At 31.7% G+C, this 20,339-nt stretch overlaps 2 protein-coding genes across 5 annotated transcripts in view; both read right to left on the reverse strand.

Annotated features, from left to right (window-relative positions):
* LOC111505089 (uncharacterized) overlaps window positions 1-15,466 on the reverse strand; it is a 312,186-nt gene extending 296,720 nt beyond the window's left edge. The window contains exon 1 of the mRNA XM_074179953.1: window positions 15,455-15,466. The gene's annotated coding sequence lies outside the window, so the exon portion shown is untranslated. The remainder of the gene's footprint in view (window positions 1-15,454) is intronic.
* Window positions 1-19,388, reverse strand: part of LOC111515014 (uncharacterized) — a 78,788-nt gene extending 59,400 nt beyond the window's left edge. For all 4 annotated transcript variants that reach the window (XM_074179950.1, XM_074179949.1, XM_074179951.1 and 1 more), the window contains exon 1: window positions 19,115-19,388. The gene's annotated coding sequence lies outside the window, so the exon portion shown is untranslated. The remainder of the gene's footprint in view (window positions 1-19,114) is intronic.
* Between the last annotated feature and the right edge of the window lie 951 nt (window positions 19,389-20,339).

A 20,339-nucleotide genomic window follows, 5' to 3' on the forward strand; every position in this document is an offset into this window, starting at 1 on the left:
AATTACTATTTTATCGTGTAATTAAATAATATTTGACAGGCTCGGTGACAGGTATTTACGTCAAAGCATTTGTTTGCAACGCCTACTTAAAGATTTTTTTAAATAGAAAAAATGTAATTTTCCTTCAAACTAAAAAGAAAACAATGGCATGTGATACATCTTTGAATTCGTAATAAAAAATGGAATCAGATACAGGGTGTACTTTTGTTTCGGGTCATATAAAAAAATAAAGTTGATGATGGTTTCTTGAAAACGAAACGTCGGATATAAAATCTAAAAATACCATCGTGTAGTACCTTAAAAGTGCCAATGAAAAAGTGTTATTCGTTATTTGATATCTTTTCAAATAAAGTCAGAAAAAAATAAAATTGATATTGTCAAATTTTCGTTTTTCCCAAATATCTCAGCAGGCCATGAAAATTCTTCAAGTTTCTAAACGGCATGTAAATAAGATTTGAAGAACACAACTTTTTCCTAATTTAACCTAAGCTATATCTCCAACAGGTACTGAGATTCCCATGCTTAGGATCCTTATCTTGGACACACTGTATATACTAAGTTGTACAGGTCCCTTTCTGGATGTACACCATTTTCTTATACACAGTGCATTTTTACATTGATCTTGCGAATGCATTAGGAAAAAAAGATTTTGTTCATACCAATATTAGTGACCAGACCCTGCTTTGGTTCCCGTTTTAACTTGAAAAGCATATATAAGGGCTGGAATTTTTGTCCTCTAGAAAGTTCTTGAACAGTTATGAACATTACAAAATGTTCGTGATTAGTCTGAATCCTTCGGAAATATCCCAAAACATTCCAGATCCAAAATATTCCTGAAAAGTTTCCCCTTATCATCTGGGTGGCTTAGATATAAGAGCTGAGCCAATAGTTCAGAATATTCGAGAGTTCTAGAGTGTGTGATTGATGACTTGTTTATTTTGTGGTAATTCATGATCACTTTAATGGAATGAATAAAACATTTTTGTCTAATTACCAATAGTTGATTTTAATTATAAGGTTTCGAGTTTGATCCCATCATCAAGTATAAAACTGATATGTATAGTTTGAAAACTCGGTTTTATCAGGAGTAAGGAGAGGTATTTGATAGACAGGTAGTTGGGCGAACCAGGATGCCAACTTTAAAATTCACCACTGCAAATTCTAGGGTTGTTAAACTTGTAAATTCAAGAGAGGATGCCTACATAAATAGAGTTGCTCATTTACGAATATATATTTCTGGTTTTAAATTGATTTGTTAATTTCCATGGCTTCCAACAGGTTCATTTTCCTCCCTTTATTACATATGCGTAGGATTTTGAGGTTATCTTGTGTTTTGATTCTTGAAGATGTTCGTACATTGTAGATTTTTTTCCAAACAGACGTGTTTAAGCAGCCTTATGTCAACATTTCTGCCGGTTTGGCCTATATATACTGCAGAGCATTCACCACACTCTATTCTATTCCGTTTGGGTTTTGCATTAAACAGGGTTCTACTTAAATTATTATTACTTATGAATGCTGTTGATATTTTGTATTTATCAAATACCTGTCCTTACTCCTGATAAAACCCAACTTTAAAATTTCACATCTCAGTTTTATACTTAATAATGGGGTCAAACCCGAAACTAGTGGTAATTAGACAAAAGTGTTTTTATTCATTTCATTAAAGAGTTCTAAATCAGTGTTAGAGAAGTTGCTGAGGATTTTGGCATATCGGTTGGCACATATCATGCTTTTTTTTGAAATTTTGGACATGAAGCGTAAGGCAGCAAAGATCGTTCTAAAATTGATGAACTTTTATTAAAAAAACCGTCGCACGATCATCGCTTAAGATTGTTCAATAATGTCAATCAGAGTGAATGGTTATGACATCAAACTAACGTCCAATCATCCCAATGGAAGAGCCAAGACCAAAAAAAGGCATGCCAAGTTCGATGAAATGTCAAGGTATTGCTCATGGCGTTGTGGAGTTCTTGCCACATGGTCGTACATACCACAAGCACATTGCTTGTGCTTGTTTTTTTGCCAAAAACAACACAGTTTGTTTTTTTATGTATGTCAAAATCCTGACTATTTTAATTTAATAGAGTTTTCGATGAAGATGAAGTGCCCTCAAAAAAGGTAATATAATAAATGGTGAGATTTTTGAGGATGAAGTGTTGAAGGTCACAACAAAGGTCACAACAAAGACATAAACGATATTCAAACATTTGAACACTAACACCATGTCATATTCTATATATATATATATATATATATATATATATATATATATATATATATATATATATATATCTTTTGGGATTACATTATAAATGGAATAGTTGAACAGGATGGCGACCGTTGAATATGATTCCGATTGTCAAGTTGGAAATGTTGAAGAAAACAATCACCAAATTATCGACGTTTCCCGCCAAATTGACAGTCGAAAACTAAAATCTTTCTTTGGAAGATTCCCTCATTCTTTTTGTATCAAGATGAAGTAGTAGAAAGCCAAAAATTTTCTTTCCCATACATGGAATATTTTTAAAGATCTCATGAATTCGGTATTTATGACACTTTGATGAATATTTGTATCAAAGAATGTCAGCATCGGCTTTTTAATTGTGACATTATTGCACCAATTTTAAAAGATATTGCAATGATTTTCTTATGCGACTATTCATCATTATTATTCCCCAGGAATGCTAGTGGTTTTTCATTTCAGAAGGACACGGCATGCACTCGCAGACCTAAAGAGAACGATTTAACATAGTTAGCGACTGCAATTGCATCGAAAGCGAAACTAAAACGCTTACAAAAAGTAAACCGTCTTGAACTTGAACCTGATGACTTTCAGACTGAAGCAATGCCGTATGCTTTTTATATAACAACGATGTTTAATTGCTGTGGCATTCTTTTAGATGTACAGATAACTACTTGAATATCGTAAAAATATGAAATGTATTTTGTGTGCTTCAAAATGGTGATTGAAAAACTGAGTAATATGACTGGCACTGAAATAAACTGGTTAGTTATATATGATAAAATCATAAATGCTAGTATGATAGTAAGGTGTTTGGAGATCGATAAATTTTGATACAAAAACAGTGAAAAGATTACTGGAAAGAATTTGAATGATTCTTTGCAAAACTAAATGGAAAGCGAATAGAAATGATGAGTTGTATCAATATCTCTCATGCCTATTACAGTAAGCTGTACTGTAAGTAAACCTGCTGATCCCTGTATTACAATTATTTAGAAAAATACTTCAAAGGCTGTATAAACGCCTTGGATTGCATCAATCCTAGTATATTTAGCCAAAAGTCTGAGACTCTTCTTGTAGTCCAGGTATTCAGTTTAGTTGGAATACTCTGAAGAGATACCAACGACGTGTTCTCTGGTTCGATGAAATAACTTGCAGGACCCTTCGTTGCAGGGGTGTAAGCTGTTTCCAGACCGGTATACTAGAACTCTAGCAGAGAGAAATTTTGATGAGTCTTCCTAGTGGTGAAAGTTTTTTTGGAGTTCAATATCAACTTGGACATTGTTTGCTGATAGCCAATGGATTCCGAGGCCACTTGGCTATCTTCTGCCAATCTCTCCACACCCAAATCAATAGCAAAAATGTCTCTGTTCTGGATCAGCAAGTTTAGGTACATACACCTGCATCGGAACCTAAAGGTGTTCTTGGTCCATTTGTGAACCAGCAACTATCTGCTTTTAATATTTTTTCCTCCTGCAGAATCAATCCTAGCTGTTCGGGAACAGGACTGTACAGGGTAGTTAGTAGTGATAGTTGGAGACATTGAGTCGGTGGTCTTTTCTAGAATGTTGTGACTTCCAGTGTTAGTACAATTGACCATGTACACAATTCTGTCAATAGGCTTTGAACCAACCACACGTTTTACCCGAGACAGAGTTACTTGAAGAGGTCGGCAACTCTGGAAATGCAGTGGTCTAGCAACCTAGCGCGACACCATCAGAGATCTAATGAGAACACCCAGACATATAAATTGAAATGTTTGTATTATCAGTTCAAGAGTCGTAGGAAGAAGATAAATTAGATTGAGCTTGCCTTTTTTTATTAAGAGCCTACATATACGTAACAGTACTGTATACGAAATTATTCTACAAACTTCATCAAGCACTACAACTTCCACGAAATAATATTCCCAAGCTGAAACTTTTCGACAAGAACTGCTAAACTGTGGATGACATAGTTACTCTTTTGGTGCTCATCATCTGGATTATCTGTGATTTCAGTGTGTGTTATTGATTATTCAGGTATAGAACCAAATACAATAGACACACTACTATGCAGAGAGATGTTGACTAAGAAGAGCTGATTCGGCACTTGGAAATAATGAAGCTAGGAGATCAATTCAAATTGTAAAAGTATTCATGTAAATTCAGTTTGTTGAAGTTTCTTCAGAATGAAATTGCTTCGAAAAGGCCTTTTTTGAAAACAAATTCAATTTGTGTGCACTCGGTAGGATTTATTTCAGGTTTATAACACAAAATTTGAGTCGCTTTAGTTTCTTAGCATGCACCAGATTCAAGATGACGAAAGCTAAACAAATTCATCTGAACTAGTTTTGTTATTTCTAAGTGCAGAATCATCTCTGCTTGGTCAGTGCCTCTATAGTGAGATAGTAGTGCAGAGGGGACTCAATTGGTTAATGAGACACACGGTATACTCATCACAGGCCAAAAAATATGAGTTCATTTTAAATTGTTATTAGTCACAATGCGATGTTGAAATGGTACGTTGACCAAAAGCTATTACCATACAGCCATCAATCAGTCAAAGAGAGTGGGTTTACTGAACTCTACCTGAACTTGACTCCAGATATTTTTTATTTTTATGCATGCAAGTTTTGCAGTGAATAACCTGTTTTATCAATAAAACGTGAGATTTTATTATGCCCACTGTTACCTAAGTTGCGATTTTAATGGGAAACACATTTCCTGTTGCCGAACGATTCGTAAACAACCGGTGGGAACCAATTCAATAAAGTGTTGATGGTTTGATCCGTTGTACTCCTCGTTTAGGATGATAATGATGACAGTCGATTTTGCATTTGTCAGATGGGTAATGACTCAGATATTCCATCGATAAAGTACGTTTGATCCCGAAATATTCGGATAAAAATAGGAATGAAGAGATATTTGTAATGTTACAAATGCCTTTACCTGAAGATCGAGAAAGTAAGTTCCATCTAATAGATCTTACTTTACTACAGATGTCATTATGTTCCTAGACTATTTTTTCACAGACTTGGTACTGACATTCTTAGTACTTGCCATTCTATTTCTCCGTTATTGATCAAAAAAATGTAGGACCCTTTTGAAGAAAATGGGGAAGAAAATAACAACAATATGAAGTTACGTAGATCTAGTGCAGAAGTTTCTTTCAGTTATAAATGGCCAGAATAAATTCCTTCAGAACAACTACTTTCACATATGAATATTGAATTACACGAAAATAACTTTTGACTATTCAGTATGTACTCTAAACATTTGTTATGCAATCGAAACAGATATCATTCAAAGAAACGCTGTATAAAGTATTATATGGAAAAATATCGATATGAAAGGTCACTTATATCCAACACTCCCCATTATGTGGTCCCGAAGTTTCGTGACACCACGCTCGTTTTATCATCTGATCAGCACCGTTTTGGATAATATTATCAGATAAAGTACACATTTTCATCATGACATTACGACTTGTAGTATTATTTGACACTGTGCCGATGATGTGACATGTGCCGAAACTTCGAAGTATACCATTATGAATGATGGTGTACTATGTTAGTGATATTATATTGTTGTAAATCATGCCCTAAAAAAAATAACGCCGGCCGCCACTGGTAGTCATAAAGCAATTGTGACGTAGCTAAGGGCGCGCGAATGTACGATGTTCGCTGCCGCTCTAGAAGCAGCGAGAATAATGGTACCGGCGACTTTCCTACCGCATTCGATTACGATATATAAACGCTAGTCACGAGCATATCGACTCAGTCAAGTGGAAGTTACAGTGCGGTACGCGAAGCGATCTAGTAAGGCTTCGCTCCCGCTCACTTCAAATAATCAACAAAATTTTAACAAAAGCTCAAAAGCTTCTTATTCGTCATCGAATACCAGGCGTCGCTATTTCAGTCTAAATAGTATTGGATCATGATGAAGAATGAGAAATGAAACTATATATTTTTTTCTACCACTTTTATTTGTGACTGACGTTACTGCAGTTTCGTTTCATGAAAAACAATTTCAACCTAGTACAATATTGTATTTTCAAATGAATACAATATTGTATTAGTTTGAAAATGTCCTTATAGGACGAAACTGCAGTAACGTCAGTTACAAATAAAAGTGGTAAAAACATAGAAAGTATCTGAAAAAAGGTTGGTTGGGTAACAAGATCCATTTTTTCTTAAAAAAACAATTGTTTTCTTGCCGACGTTTTAAATTTAATTAAATTCTTCTTCAGGACTCGAAAAGTAGTTTTTCGTGTTGATAGACTACTTTTCGAGCCCTAAAGAAGAATTTAATTAAATTCGAAAATTCGGCAAGAAATTGTTTTTTTTTAATTGATCCTGTTACCCAACCGACCTTTTTCAGAAAAATTATTGGATCACTAAATTAGTTAATAGAACGTTTCATTTCTCATATTTTATGATGATCTCCTAGCACGTAGTAATGGCTACATCCATCAATTTACTAGATCATTAGTGCAACTTTTGAACTTTGGTGGCCTTCTCCAAACAATCCTGAGAAAGACGTAAGCAGGACAGTCACCCCCAATAAAACGCCATCTATGATATCAACAGAAAGGTTAAACATCGTTTACCTAAGATCAATTCGGATGTCTCACGAATATCTGGTGGAAAAACAAAAATTTCTTACTTTCTCTATGATATTGGTGAACATTTCTGTACCTATTGAATTTGAACCTGTAAGAAACTGAGTTTGGATTTTCATCATCAATGTCATATTTTTCCATTCGTTTATATAAAGTTTTTCTGTTGATTTTTCACCTCTTTCGCTTCCTTATATCACCATTTTCACGATGACCGATTCCATTCATTTCTTCAACTATTACTTTGGAATTATTGTTTTGGCTCCCTGTAATTTTTTGGAATTTTTCTTTGCTTCAATTTTATTGCATTTTATGCATCTCGATTTCATTTCTGAGGATAGTTCAGTATTTTAACATCATTCCTCTTTCATGTACTGTATCAACTTCAAATTGGAGAATATTAACTTGCTCAATAACCATTTTGAATTTATTTCTGAGTTATATAACTTAAAAAAAAAAACAAGACTTCGAAAGCCTTATGAAAGAGAGTATTTCTACATATCAGTTCTTCTATTCTTATCTATAGGGCAGGATTTTGAGTTTCATAGGAAAATCCATATTCAAAGTACCTCAATTTTTAGAGTTATTTTACTTTCTAAAATAAAACATCTCTAGAAAACAGAAAGAATGAAGAAACACCATTTCATCTTGCAATCATAATATTTGATCATCTTGTAAAATGTAATGAAATAAAAATAAACTGTTATTAGTCAATCCAAAGTTATGCTGATATGAATTTCCAAAGACTTGACGGATGAATGAAAGTTTTATGGCATCGTGTTCGAGAGAGTAGGTAAGAGTGAAATCTATGAATGGAATGAATATCCATTATGTTACTGAATAGATTAACAATTACGTCATAATAGCATTATGTTCATAGTAAACATTAATGTCCTTGATAGTTTCTCCAGTGAGTCAATGTCAGTGTTAATCATATTGAATAACCTCTCGTGAGCGAGGTCAGTAACACATATTAGTATAATGTAACACTGTTAGAAATGAAAAATATTTATTCAGAATGGACACTAGTCTCAGATTTTTCTCTCAATTGGGTCTTTTTTCAGAAAAACGTCCAAGTATATATAATAAAATTGAAAATATACTTTTTAGAATAGTTCGAAAAGAGCTTACTGTCAATTATCCTTGGAGGATATAGTCTACAGAACAGTTCTGCTTTTGGATATCCTGGTATATTTGGCAATTATTATTCAAAATAGAAAAGTTGAATTGGTGATCAAATCTCACGTTCATAAATTACTCGTCTCCATTGGAAACTATTTAGGTCACACCAATAATAATTTCAATCAAATAACCATATCTTTTCTGAATTTATTATCATCATTATGGATGACGTAAAGTTGCGCGACCAATTTTTTTTATAAACATAAACAATACTTATACGTGGAACAGTTAGTCAGTTAATAATGCCAAATAAAGTTGCCCGAGGAAGAACATAACTTATAATCAATCGAACTGGCCATTTTTTATCGCTAATATTTTCCATGATACTCTGAGTCACTTTTAGCGGTATTTCATGATTCAACTCAAAACTCGCGAAGGAAACGGTCTCCTTATCAACATCGAGTCGCCTCAATCCTGAATCTATCCTTTACATTCTTCTCTGCTCTTGAATGTCTGACCAAGTTCGTCTCAGATGTAGGCGTCCAGTACGCCTGGTTTCCATGAAATTTATGTGTCTTCTTTTTCTTTGTTACTGGTACAACCAACTGTTCAAGATCTCTTCGACGATAATTGAGAAGGGTTTGGTTCATCTTGATCGACTGGGTTTTTTGTAGAATAATGGGGTATAACGGTATGGAAGAATGTATGAATGCATTCATTAAAGAAGGTGAACATTTCCGATTTAATCGCAATGAGACGATAATTACTGTAAATATCACTTATATCGTTTTCAGATTCAGTTTCTTCAATTTTACTAAGTCCTTGTTGGAAATTTGTAACAAGTCAGTCTTTTGAGGATCTGATTTGATATTTCAACGCAAGAAAATCTCGATTGTGGATTCTTGAAAATGAAAAATTTATCGATGATTTTGAAGTATCGTGATTTGTCTCATAACTTTTGAAAAAATATTTCAAAGGATATCATTTCTGTGTAGGGGCAGTAATTTTCCTTAAATAAGTATCTAGTTGAAGGGGATTGAAAAAACATTGTTTTTTTGAAGGCGGTACAAATAGATATTCCTTTGAATTAAACCGTCACTTGGCTTTTTTCTTAGGAAGAAAATATTACATTATTTTCTGTTGGGAGTTTGAACATGGGTCAATGAGAGTCATACAGTTTCGAAGGTTTGGCAAGACTAGAACATCAAAACCCTGAAGTGTGTCTCTCAGAACAGCTACACTTTTCAACTTCTTGAAAATGGCTTCGAAGTCAAAGCCGAAATGTCGAACAATGCAAATTTTTGAGCGCGGTTCAACCCGAAATGCAGATGTTCAAATTTCTAATTGCGGAAACCTATTTATTTGTATACTTATCTGGTTACGTTTCGAATAATTCATCTATATACATTATCAACAATCACTTTGTTATTGTTTGTAATATCAAATTCATTTACATCAAAAGATGAATTATAGCTACAAATTATAATGTTTTGATTTCAATAGGTTGGATAAAGAAAATGAATAGTCTTCAAAACGCCACAAGATGATACATATTCATTTTTATATGCAAAATGTTATAAATTCAAGTTCCTGACACATACGATTTTTTTTGAAAAAGCTAATTTATCAAATGCATCAATTTTTTGCCCTTTTCACATTTGTATTCATTTTCAAATTTAATATTATGATTATTTTATAGATCTGTGGAAGGTAAAAATCCTAAATAAAAAACTATTTCAAATTTAAATTGTCCTTCTCAAAATAAAATATTTAAACAAAATCAGTTTCAACGATATTTCGATTATCTTCGCATCATACAGAATATATCATCGAAAAATTTATATTAATACCCCCAGTCCGACGCCTATCAATATTATATAATCATATGTCATATATATCATATATCAATATGATAAACAGCGTCGACCGCCTGTTTTGAAGTTCTTTGTCGTAAGACACTATTTTAATGGCTTCTTAGCAGCGCTGTAAAGGGACATAGCGGGTAGAAATATCTCATTGACTTTGTGGATGAATTGCAGTGCCACTTGCTTGAGACGACTATGTTGCTTTCTTTGATATACCGACATGTTTGCATTCTTGTAATTCTTTCACTCTCAGACAATACCAAATGTACTACTGTTTGTAAGAATTCTCAAATATTATCCTAGATTTGACAAGCTCATTTAAAAATTCACCACTTTTTAAATGTTATTCTTGTTGCTTTATTCATTTTAGTCGATAGGAGATGTTTTTTGAATGATTTTGTTATTTGATAGTTGAACAAATTGTATTCTGAATAGATATCAAAAACAATAACGAATGAAAAATACTAGTATTTTTGTGAAAAAACCGATGGCCGCTTGATATACAAAAAATATGGCACAAAGCGCCCTCGCTTTTTTCACAATAATACTAGTATTTTTCGTTCGTTATTATTTTAAGCTTATTTAAAAATATTTTCTTTAACTTTTTGGTTTGATGTTCTTTAAAAGCGTGTTTTTAAACTATATTTATTTTTCATTTTTCAGTTTCGTATGCTAAAAAAGCGTGTTGATCAGTTTCTTTAAACTATATTTATTTTATCTGAACTTTGATATCAATCAGCCATATATTGCTTAGAAAAATGACCATTGATATTTTCTGATTCCGGAGAGGGAGCCTGAAAACCAGGTACTAAGCCCAAGGCGCGATATATCAAGGAGGTTATGTACAGCGCCATCTGCCCGCGAAGAGATCAAGCAATAATGTCAATATATCGAGGAGGTTATGTACAGCGCCATCTGCCTTCGAATAGATCAAGCAATAATGTCGATAATTCTGTTAAATACAGATCCCGATATGAAATGAAAAGGAGAGTTACAAACAAACAAACATACATGCATACAGGTGAAGCTAATATAAAGCATGTAAAACGGAAGCTAATTTGTGAAAAAACTTATTGTACAGTTAGTAGAATAAGAAAAAAATTTAAAAACTCAGTTGCTCACGACGTTTTGATTTTAAGTATTCACGATCACCTCCGCATAATCAGTGCTCAATCTTGTCACAATTTTCTCATCTTCTCATATTGGTTTTTCAATTTCTGCTATTTCATTGATAAAGTTTTCACATCACTTTTTCCCAACTCATCCTAATGTTTCGTCTTTACTTGTAGGATTCAATTTTATTCAATGTTAATTGAATATTTTCAGACATTGGAAGCTACAACTTTCAGCAAAGAAGTAATAATATTAATCAATGAGTATCATCACGTTGATAGTCACCCTTTGCTTCAAAACAATATTGATTCAAATCGTTTGAATGGAAGGAAAAGACCGTGTGATGCTCATTATCTTGAAATATTTTTTGAAATAAGGAACCTTCAATCTGGACAATAACATACGACCTCGAAATATGTTATTTTACACTATTTTAACCGTATTTCCGCCACTTACCAGAACTTTTTTGTTTTCGTAAACTTCAAACGAGGCGGCGTGAATCATCACTTCAAAGGCATTCATCGAATATAATGAATTCAGTGAAGATTCTTATTCACAGCATTTTGAAATAGATATAAATGATATAGTTTCGAATAGTGGAAATTGTGACGATAATATGTCGAATTTTTTTAAACATTTCTGCTTTATCGAATATTGAGATGTTATTCATGAAATTTTGTGTAATGTGTTCATGAAAATAAGAAGTGTAGATAACATCCCTGCTTCTAATTACTTACTTTAAGGCCATTCACTGACCGTCGAAGATTAAGCCTGTGAAATAATTCTTTCCTGTTGTTGGGTAGTTAATTATCTTACAACCCAGAACTGCGACCTTACACTCTTTCAATATAACGACTAAAAATTTTGAATTCTCAGTACATTATTTGTTTCGAAATTGAACATTCACGCCAATAAAACATTTAAAATTATTGACGATAATTTGTCATCGATAATTCAAATACTTATTTCCAGTGTCAACGTCTTTGAAGTAATTTGGTGAATCCATTCCTACGGTATTCCTGATATTGAAAAAAAAACAAATTACGATAAATATCGATCTAATGATACTGATTACCTATTGTGAAATCGAATGTTCGTCAAACTTGAAATTAACATAATAACTTGCATTGCAAGGTTGGTAGTTTTGTGATTACATTTTTATTCACGTGAAAATGTTCAAAAATGGATGAATGGCGGAATTTTCAAGACCGCTTCATAGTCATGTGGTCAGCTATATACTTAATAATTTCAATTAGAATGTTAGTTTGACAATAATTGAAACTTAAACTGATTGAAATGAGGAATATATAGCAAACATATTCCATTTTCAGTAAAAATAGCCTATATATTGCTTCAGAATACTGTGATATTGCCATCTGAATCGATATTATTAGCTATAAATAGATAGATAGATCTTTATTATTGAAATAGGATATCTTAATATACAAATAAGCTACAATGTATGAAGTAAAAAAGGTATGTGATACATATAGATATGACTTAAAATATATGACAAACACAAGTTCAATGAAATATTTCTAAAAACATTTTTACGAAAATACCACCAACATTATACATTCAAACATTTCAAAATAACATATAGATAGATACATTATATAATAATTATTATACAAATATTCGTTTTGGTATATCTAACGATGAAATAGTGGAATCGTATGATTGAAAATAATAAATCATTGAAAATGGAATGATTTAAGCGAGATAACAAACATTAGATGAATTTATTCTGAAGTTGATCAATAAGATAGGCATGATAATATCTCGAGACAGAAAATTTGAAAACGAATTTCTCTAGTTCGTTTTTGAACATGATCAGAGATGGGCTAATTTTAATTACATTTGGTAATTTTTTGGACCGATCAAAACCCTTGAAAAATAAATAATTAATTGTGTTTTTATTTTTTGTTCTGTTTATATATACACTATTATTATTTTGAGTGAAGTGGTGGTGAATATCATGATGAAAGACAATGTACTGTTCGAAATAAGATGGTCCTAAGTTGTTCAATATTTTGTATACGAAAATCATAGTGAAATATAAGATTCCTTTGGAAATGGATTGCCAATTTAAAACATTAAGCATAATAGTAATAGGGGTATCTCTACGGCACTTCAAAATGATCCTCATACCACGGTTCTGAAGTTTTTGGAGATGAGCCAATTTATTCTGATTGAATAGATATAGAACAGAGGAACAGTCGTCAAAGTGTGGCTGAACAATTGACTTGTAAACTATGATACTTGGCTCGGTTGAAAAATTATAGGCAATTATAGAAAAAAAAAACTTTTTTGAAATTTTTTTATGAATATACTCAAAATGTTCATCGAATGATAGAGTGTTATCCATCTGGAATCCCAGATATTTAGTTGAATTCATTACTTCAATTATTTCATCATCAATGCTGAGGTTAATAATTTTTGAGTCTATTTGCTTGTATTTAAATTTAGTGGTGATTTGAAAATTTTATTAAAACAACGATAAAAATAAAAACAACAATAAAAATCAATTGACGCTGCGGGGCGACTTCATTGATTCCAGTGGCGCATTTGCTTTTCAGCTGCAGAAAAGCCCGGAAAAGTGGTGATTATCATCGTTTTTGCTTTCAATACATTCAGCTTCAGTTTATTCAATCATCTACGTGAAAAATATGAAAATTTATTTTCATTTTCCTCTGTCTCTGTACTTTTTCATGATACTTTGTGCAATCAATTTCAAAATCATTTTCGTTTATCTCTGGACTTCCACCACAAATATATTCAACTGGTCTCTCGTTTTGTTGAAGGTACTGACACCTACTCTATTATCTTTCTATAAATTCTAGAATAGTTTTATGAGTATTTCTAGTTCTTATTTCACTTGCGCAGTTATCAATCCTTATTTGTCTGAAATTTCTTCATTTCTTTATTATTTTTGGATGTGTAGTAGTAGTAGTAGTATTTATTTTTCTTGTTTAAAAGTATAAAATTATTTTTCACAATATCCTCATACAATAACAAGAAATACGTCGTAAATAAAGAGAGCGTTTTCACACTAAACTATTTCACTATATATGTTTGGAAGTATAACATTATTTTTTACATCATTTTATAAAAAACAAGAAAAAACGTCAAAAAAAACGCATTAAAAAAAGGCAGACTTCCTTCTAGTACGTAATAAATATATAAAAAGTTGAACAATACACATCAGTTCCTCGTAAATAAAGAGAATGTTTTCACTTTAGGCTATTACACTTACATTCGTGGGAAAATGCTTAGAAGTCATCAAGTGAGTAGCAATTTTTTTCGAGTAAAATTTTTTTCAGTCTATACTTGAAGCTTTTCAACGTAGGTGAGTGAGATATACAAACCGGCAACTGCAAGTATTCAATGGTTTTTGAAAACGTTTCTACATGAGTCTGACCACTCTATTCCAGCTAAAATTCTGACGGCTCTTTTTTTGGAGAATAAACACTCTTTCAGCAGAAGAGCTTGTACCCCAATTCAAGATTCCGTATCTTAAATGGCAGTTTATAGTCGCATAGTACAAACTTAATAAGACTTTTTCACTACAGAAATTAGCCATAAACCTGAGAGCATAACAGTTTTTTATTAGTTTATTATAAAGAGTATCTATGTGAGGAGTCGAAGTAAGTTTATAATCAAGAGTTAGACCTAGCATTTTGGTGGTTGCACAAGATTCAATTTGTCGATCTTCGTTTTTATATATAAAAAAATTTTCTTGAACATTGCTCATTGTATTTCTATGAAATATTAGCTTGTTTCTTAGTTAGAATGTTAATTACTCCAATAATGTGCAAAATGAGAATTGAAACTTTTTATGTTTTTCAACATTTTTATTTGTAACTAACGTTATTGCAGTTTCATCCTATGAGGACATTTTCCAAACATACATTTACATTCAAAAGTGGTGAATGTGGTAAAAAAACATGAAAAGTTTCAATTCCTATGTTTCATGATAATTTTATATTGCTACTTTTAAACAAAAACTGCTTCTCAGATATCGTACCTTTGTTAATTTCTCTTCTATATATAAATATTTTGGTTCTCTGAGACCATTTTTACCAAGCATGGAAGAAATGCTACAACTTCACACTCGTGCAGTATATATACATCTTCCAGGATAAATAAAGCAACAAAAGACCAGAGACATCTTATGCAGATTTGAGGAATTGAATTACAGGACTCAAGCAATTCATGAAACCCTAGAAAAATATAGATCAAAATCCTAGACTTTTCAAGGCCAAACATGATTATGGTAAACCTGATTTTTTAAAATAAATAGACACATATGTACTCAAGAATGCGTTAGCGAGATTACACGTGCTAACGATGTTTACTAAGAATTTGACGATGAAAGAATGAGAAATATATACATGTCCTGAGATTGAAAATATATATTTTCGATGCAGCTCTATTAACATAAAGAAAATTCATCTCTATGTTTTAAATTCCGAAATCTTTGTTTTTTTCCTAAATATCTTTCAATTACTCTTATCTTTTATATTCCGGAGATTTATCTCTGAATTAATTCCAAAAAACACTTTTTTTCTGTACTCTGCTCAAGTGCCAATAACTGAATATGTATATACTTTGCTCTTCTTAAATCGCTATGAGTCTCAAAGTAATTAGTGTGATTTTATGGGCTCTTATTATGTTATATAAAATTTGGAACAATTGTCCTTTTTGTAAGGGAATCCGAGTTTTTGACTTTTAATCTTTCACAATCTGGAAAAAAAATTGTAATGAGGACAAACTTCTAGGTAATTTATATGTATAAAGTTATGCATCATAATTTTCATTTCTCATATTCTGAAAAGGTGGAAAGCTTGAAAAAAAATGAAGATGCAGCTTTAGTATCATAGAGGAAATTGTTCATCTCCATTTCTCGCCATCTTTATTTTTCCTAAACATCTTTTAAATTCTCTTATTGTTTATAATTCGTAACTTTCTCACTAAATCAATATCAAAAACACTGTTTTCGTCTACTTTGTTTGAGTGTCAATATCTAAATGTGTATAGTCGTTGCTATTCTGAAATCGCTATGATTCTCAAAGTAATTAGTGTAATTGTAATTTATGGGCCGTTGTTCTGTTATATAAAATTTCGAACAATTGTCTTTTTTGTAAAGGAATTCGAGTTTTTGACTTTCAATCTTTCACAGTCTGGAAAAATAAAAAAAATGTAATGAGGACAAACTTCTAGTTCAACTCTATGAAGTTATTCATTATAATTTCCATTTTTCATATTCTGGAAAGGTTAATGAAAATATTAAATTGCATTAAAAAGTTCAATGAATAATTTCAACCTAACCAAAACTAATCCTACCTCAATCATTTGGTTGGTACACAAATACCAGGGTATTTATTAAACATGCAGTAAAAATTTGAGGGACTATTCTAAGGATATTTTGTCCTGTGATGATTTTTGATAGGGCGCTTTATTCCAAAGATACGGGGCGAAAAAGAATTACGATTACAATTTTGGCAATTTTAAAATTATCAACGTAGCCGAAATAAAAGTATAGCGTACTACACTGGGCCTACCAAGTAATAAAAAATCTAAAGTCATTAGTTTATACTACTCCAGTGGAAGATGTGGACGATTTGACGAATCGGATAATTGCTGGGTGTAACGCAATCAGAAACGATTCTGGTGTTTTTGAAAGAGTTCGGAAGTCGATGAGGTGAAAATTGGATTCTTGCATCCAAGCGGGGTATTCATTTTCAACAGTGTTTGGAGATTATGAAACATTGCATGTAATTTCTGGTAATAATTTATTATTGTTGAAATTCTTTTTCGCTTCGTATCTTCGGAACAAAGCGCTCTATTAAAAAATCACAAAATTTCCTTAGAATAGTCCAATAGTCCAAGGAATAGTCCCTTGAATGTTTGACGCATGTTTAATAAACACCCTGTATATAGTAATCTACAACTCTTCACGAAAACTGTCGCAACAAGATTTTTGAGGGTGTATCCATTAATGCAATTGTCAAGATAGAAACTACCAGTTGTACAGTTCAGGGTGATTATAACTAATGTCTCTACGACATCTCCAGATACTTCCTATCAGAGTGATAAAAAAAAACTCTCATTAACCTACTTCTTAAAATACATATAAACAATTCGAAGCCAAATCTCAAGTTGTCATCCTTGCAGAAATTTTATCATTAATGGTCGATTTAGTCAAATCTCGAGATATAAAAACAACTATAACGGTTTCAGATCGTTCCGCAAAAATGTATGTTCCGTTAAAAGGTACTGCCAAACATTGGAGGCCTACATATATATGTATTAATTTTAAAGAATGGCGACTTTTATTACGCGGCTTGATACGATCTGTTATATTTACTAGTATTCCACTAGTCGCTGATTGTTTTCAAATCACATCTATCATTTTTGGAAAATTTGCATTTGTAAGTGTCGATATGTTCAGCAAAATTAAAACTGTTGTCCTGACTGATTTGATAATTGTAGCGAAATCGGGTCATGTCATTCATATTAGTATAGCAGAATATTTTCTATAGATCTTTCTTGGGTTTCTTACCATTCAAGAAAAATTACTTTTGTTGAGTATTGAAATATTTAATAAGTTGAATTTTGGTTTGCTGATTGATAATAACGAAATCTCTGGAGATGATACAGCAATATGAATAAACTTTGGAGATATTATTGGCGAAAAATAGATTTGAAGGAGTTTGAATATTGGACTTCGTTAGATTATATCAAAATATTTCATTTTTTTAAGTTTGCGAAAATAAAATTTGTCCAAGATAAGATTTAACAAAATCGTACCTTCGGACGAACAAATAGAAATTGCATTTGGAAAAGTATTATTCTCATATCACAACGAATCTTTGGAAGCTATTGGAATGGTGTCTTCCATCAATTTTGCCATCATGAAGCCTATTTTTGCATCTCCATGATATTAAAAACCTAGATATGAATATGAAAATACTGAACCTATACGGGTTAAGAAAATTGATATTGTGAGTATTCTCATTTTTGTAAAATTTGTTACTTCAGATACTTTGAGTCACCAAACTCACTGTGAAATTCAAATTCTAGATTGAAATGGAAATATTTCATGGGAGAAGGGGTTTTTGGGTAACATTTTCGGCTTCCTAGTTTCTCATCTTCAAACAAAAATGTGATGAATTAAAAAAAGGATGAAGAAATTGACCAAGAATTCACAAATCGTGTACAGAAGTTTCTTCAAAATAACGTCGTAATCTTATTCAAGAACTATTGTTCTGATGAGGAGTTGAAGACAAGTATTAAAACTTTGAATAGTTCATCATTAGGGATAATAATATTTCATGTGATTGTAATTTTATGTCATATATTACGTTGTGATATCTATTATGGATCCATGATGAATGTTTGAATTATAAATTGAATAGGAAAAAGTAGTTGTTTTGAAATGAATCAAGAATTCGTATAATTGAATGTGTATATGAAGGTAGTTATTTAGAAAAAACTTGTTCTTTCGTGTACCTAATTCTTAATCTACACAACAAATGAAAGTTCATTTATTTTCTCCTTTCTTCTGAAATTTCCTATATTTTCTGTTCAAATAATAGATATTTGCTACTGAAAGGTTTAAAAGAGTAATGGTGGGCCTGAAATATAATTGATATTGAATCTGATATCTTTAATTACACTTGATATATCTTTACATATAATATTTCTGCTCAACAAATCAAATTTGTAAAAAGATAATTGATTTTGAATGAATTTTGAATATTCCTGAAATTATTTGTGATTAAATGAATCATACATGAAAATTTGTGTTGTAGCGTAACGAAATGTGCTATATTAGAAATGATATTAATACAGTATACAACGCTAGTTGATTTCAGATGAAATTTTTGCTTTTACCGTCGTTTTACCAATCATTTCATGTAATTGTAACAGTGTATTGGTTATATGCGATAATATAATTTACTTTGATATAATTCCATATGATTTTATGTATCTATGTATAGAAAAACAGTTCAGATTTTAACGCTGCAAAGTTTTTCAGTATAATTTTAGGTTGAGAAAATCTAATTTATAATTAAAATTGCAAAATCAACTTTTTCGACAATGAAACTATCAAAACAACTGCAAATTGAAATAAATCGTATGAAAATGTATTGGGGACACTTACCAAACTCTGAGTTGAAACAGGGCGGAAAATGCCCGTTGCCGCCAAAATTGTGGGACAATCAGCACTACTGTTCTAGCCACTCGTTGAAATCTCTGGAGCTAACTTGAAATTTCAGAGGTTGAAACACTGATTCGAAAAACAGAACTTTTTTCGATTGAATTTATTTAACCGAAAATTTATCTCTAAATAATATTCTTGGAAATATTATAAGATGACTCGTTTCTGTGTACTGAATCTTTTGCTCCAATTTTGCAAAGTTTTGGAGATGTCACAGTACATGCAATACTTGGTGTTTGCCATAAGGTAGTCGTTATACTTATAGTATCCCCCTCCCTACTCTTTTGCACGCTGGTATTCGCGAAGAAGATGCGATCATCATGAGCTATATACTTACGTGTGTCAGGTATTGCCGAAGAATTCGAATTTGCGTGTGATAAAATCGTGAAGTCAGTTAGTGACGCTCTTCTGTAAAACCGATCGATTCTAAATTTACCAAATTTTGATGCTTTTTTCTGAAGTTTTTAGCGAAATCACGAGTTTTGTTTTATTGAGACTGTAATTGAATTCAATTTTTGTTAACATATCTATACCGGGGGAAGTCGATAGTATAGTTTTCCGCTGGATACATCGTCAAAACACTGGAATCACAAAGTCTTGTTCGATCAATCATTTCCATTCATTCTTGTATTTACTGGATGTACCATGTCTAACAATTAGGGAATGCTTTCGATGAAATCTCAAAATTATAGTGGGGATTTCTATTATAATGAATTGGAAGGGATATATTTTTTAGAGAAATCAATTTTTGGAAAAGAAAGGTGTTGGCTATCAATTTCTCCATCTTTATATGGAAATATGTGGAAATCCATTGGAAAAAGGAAGAGAGCAATTATTTTCAAAATGAATTCTTAACAAAAATGTGTTATATATGATGCATATAAATCACATCGGTAAACAAACTGGAGAAAAAAGCATTTTCGAAACAACTACTTTCAATTTCACTAGTTCGGACTTCCATTGTCTACTATATAAAATGATTTGAAACCCCTGAAACAACTAAAAAAAGAAGAATTGAAAATTAATAGCTGAAAATAACAATTATATCAACCAAAATAAACCTGAAATGAAATTATAGTGAAATAAAATACAAGTAAAAATAGAACAATTGAATAAATAAAAATAAAGAAATGAAAAAAGAAAATAAAAATGAAAAGTGGAGTGTATT

This window comes from Leptinotarsa decemlineata, unplaced genomic scaffold (assembly GCF_025532065.1).
Source record: "Leptinotarsa decemlineata unplaced genomic scaffold, Ldec_3_MD MMD2_tig00026282_RagTag_RagTag, whole genome shotgun sequence".
NCBI classification, from domain to species: domain Eukaryota; kingdom Metazoa; phylum Arthropoda; class Insecta; order Coleoptera; family Chrysomelidae; genus Leptinotarsa; species Leptinotarsa decemlineata.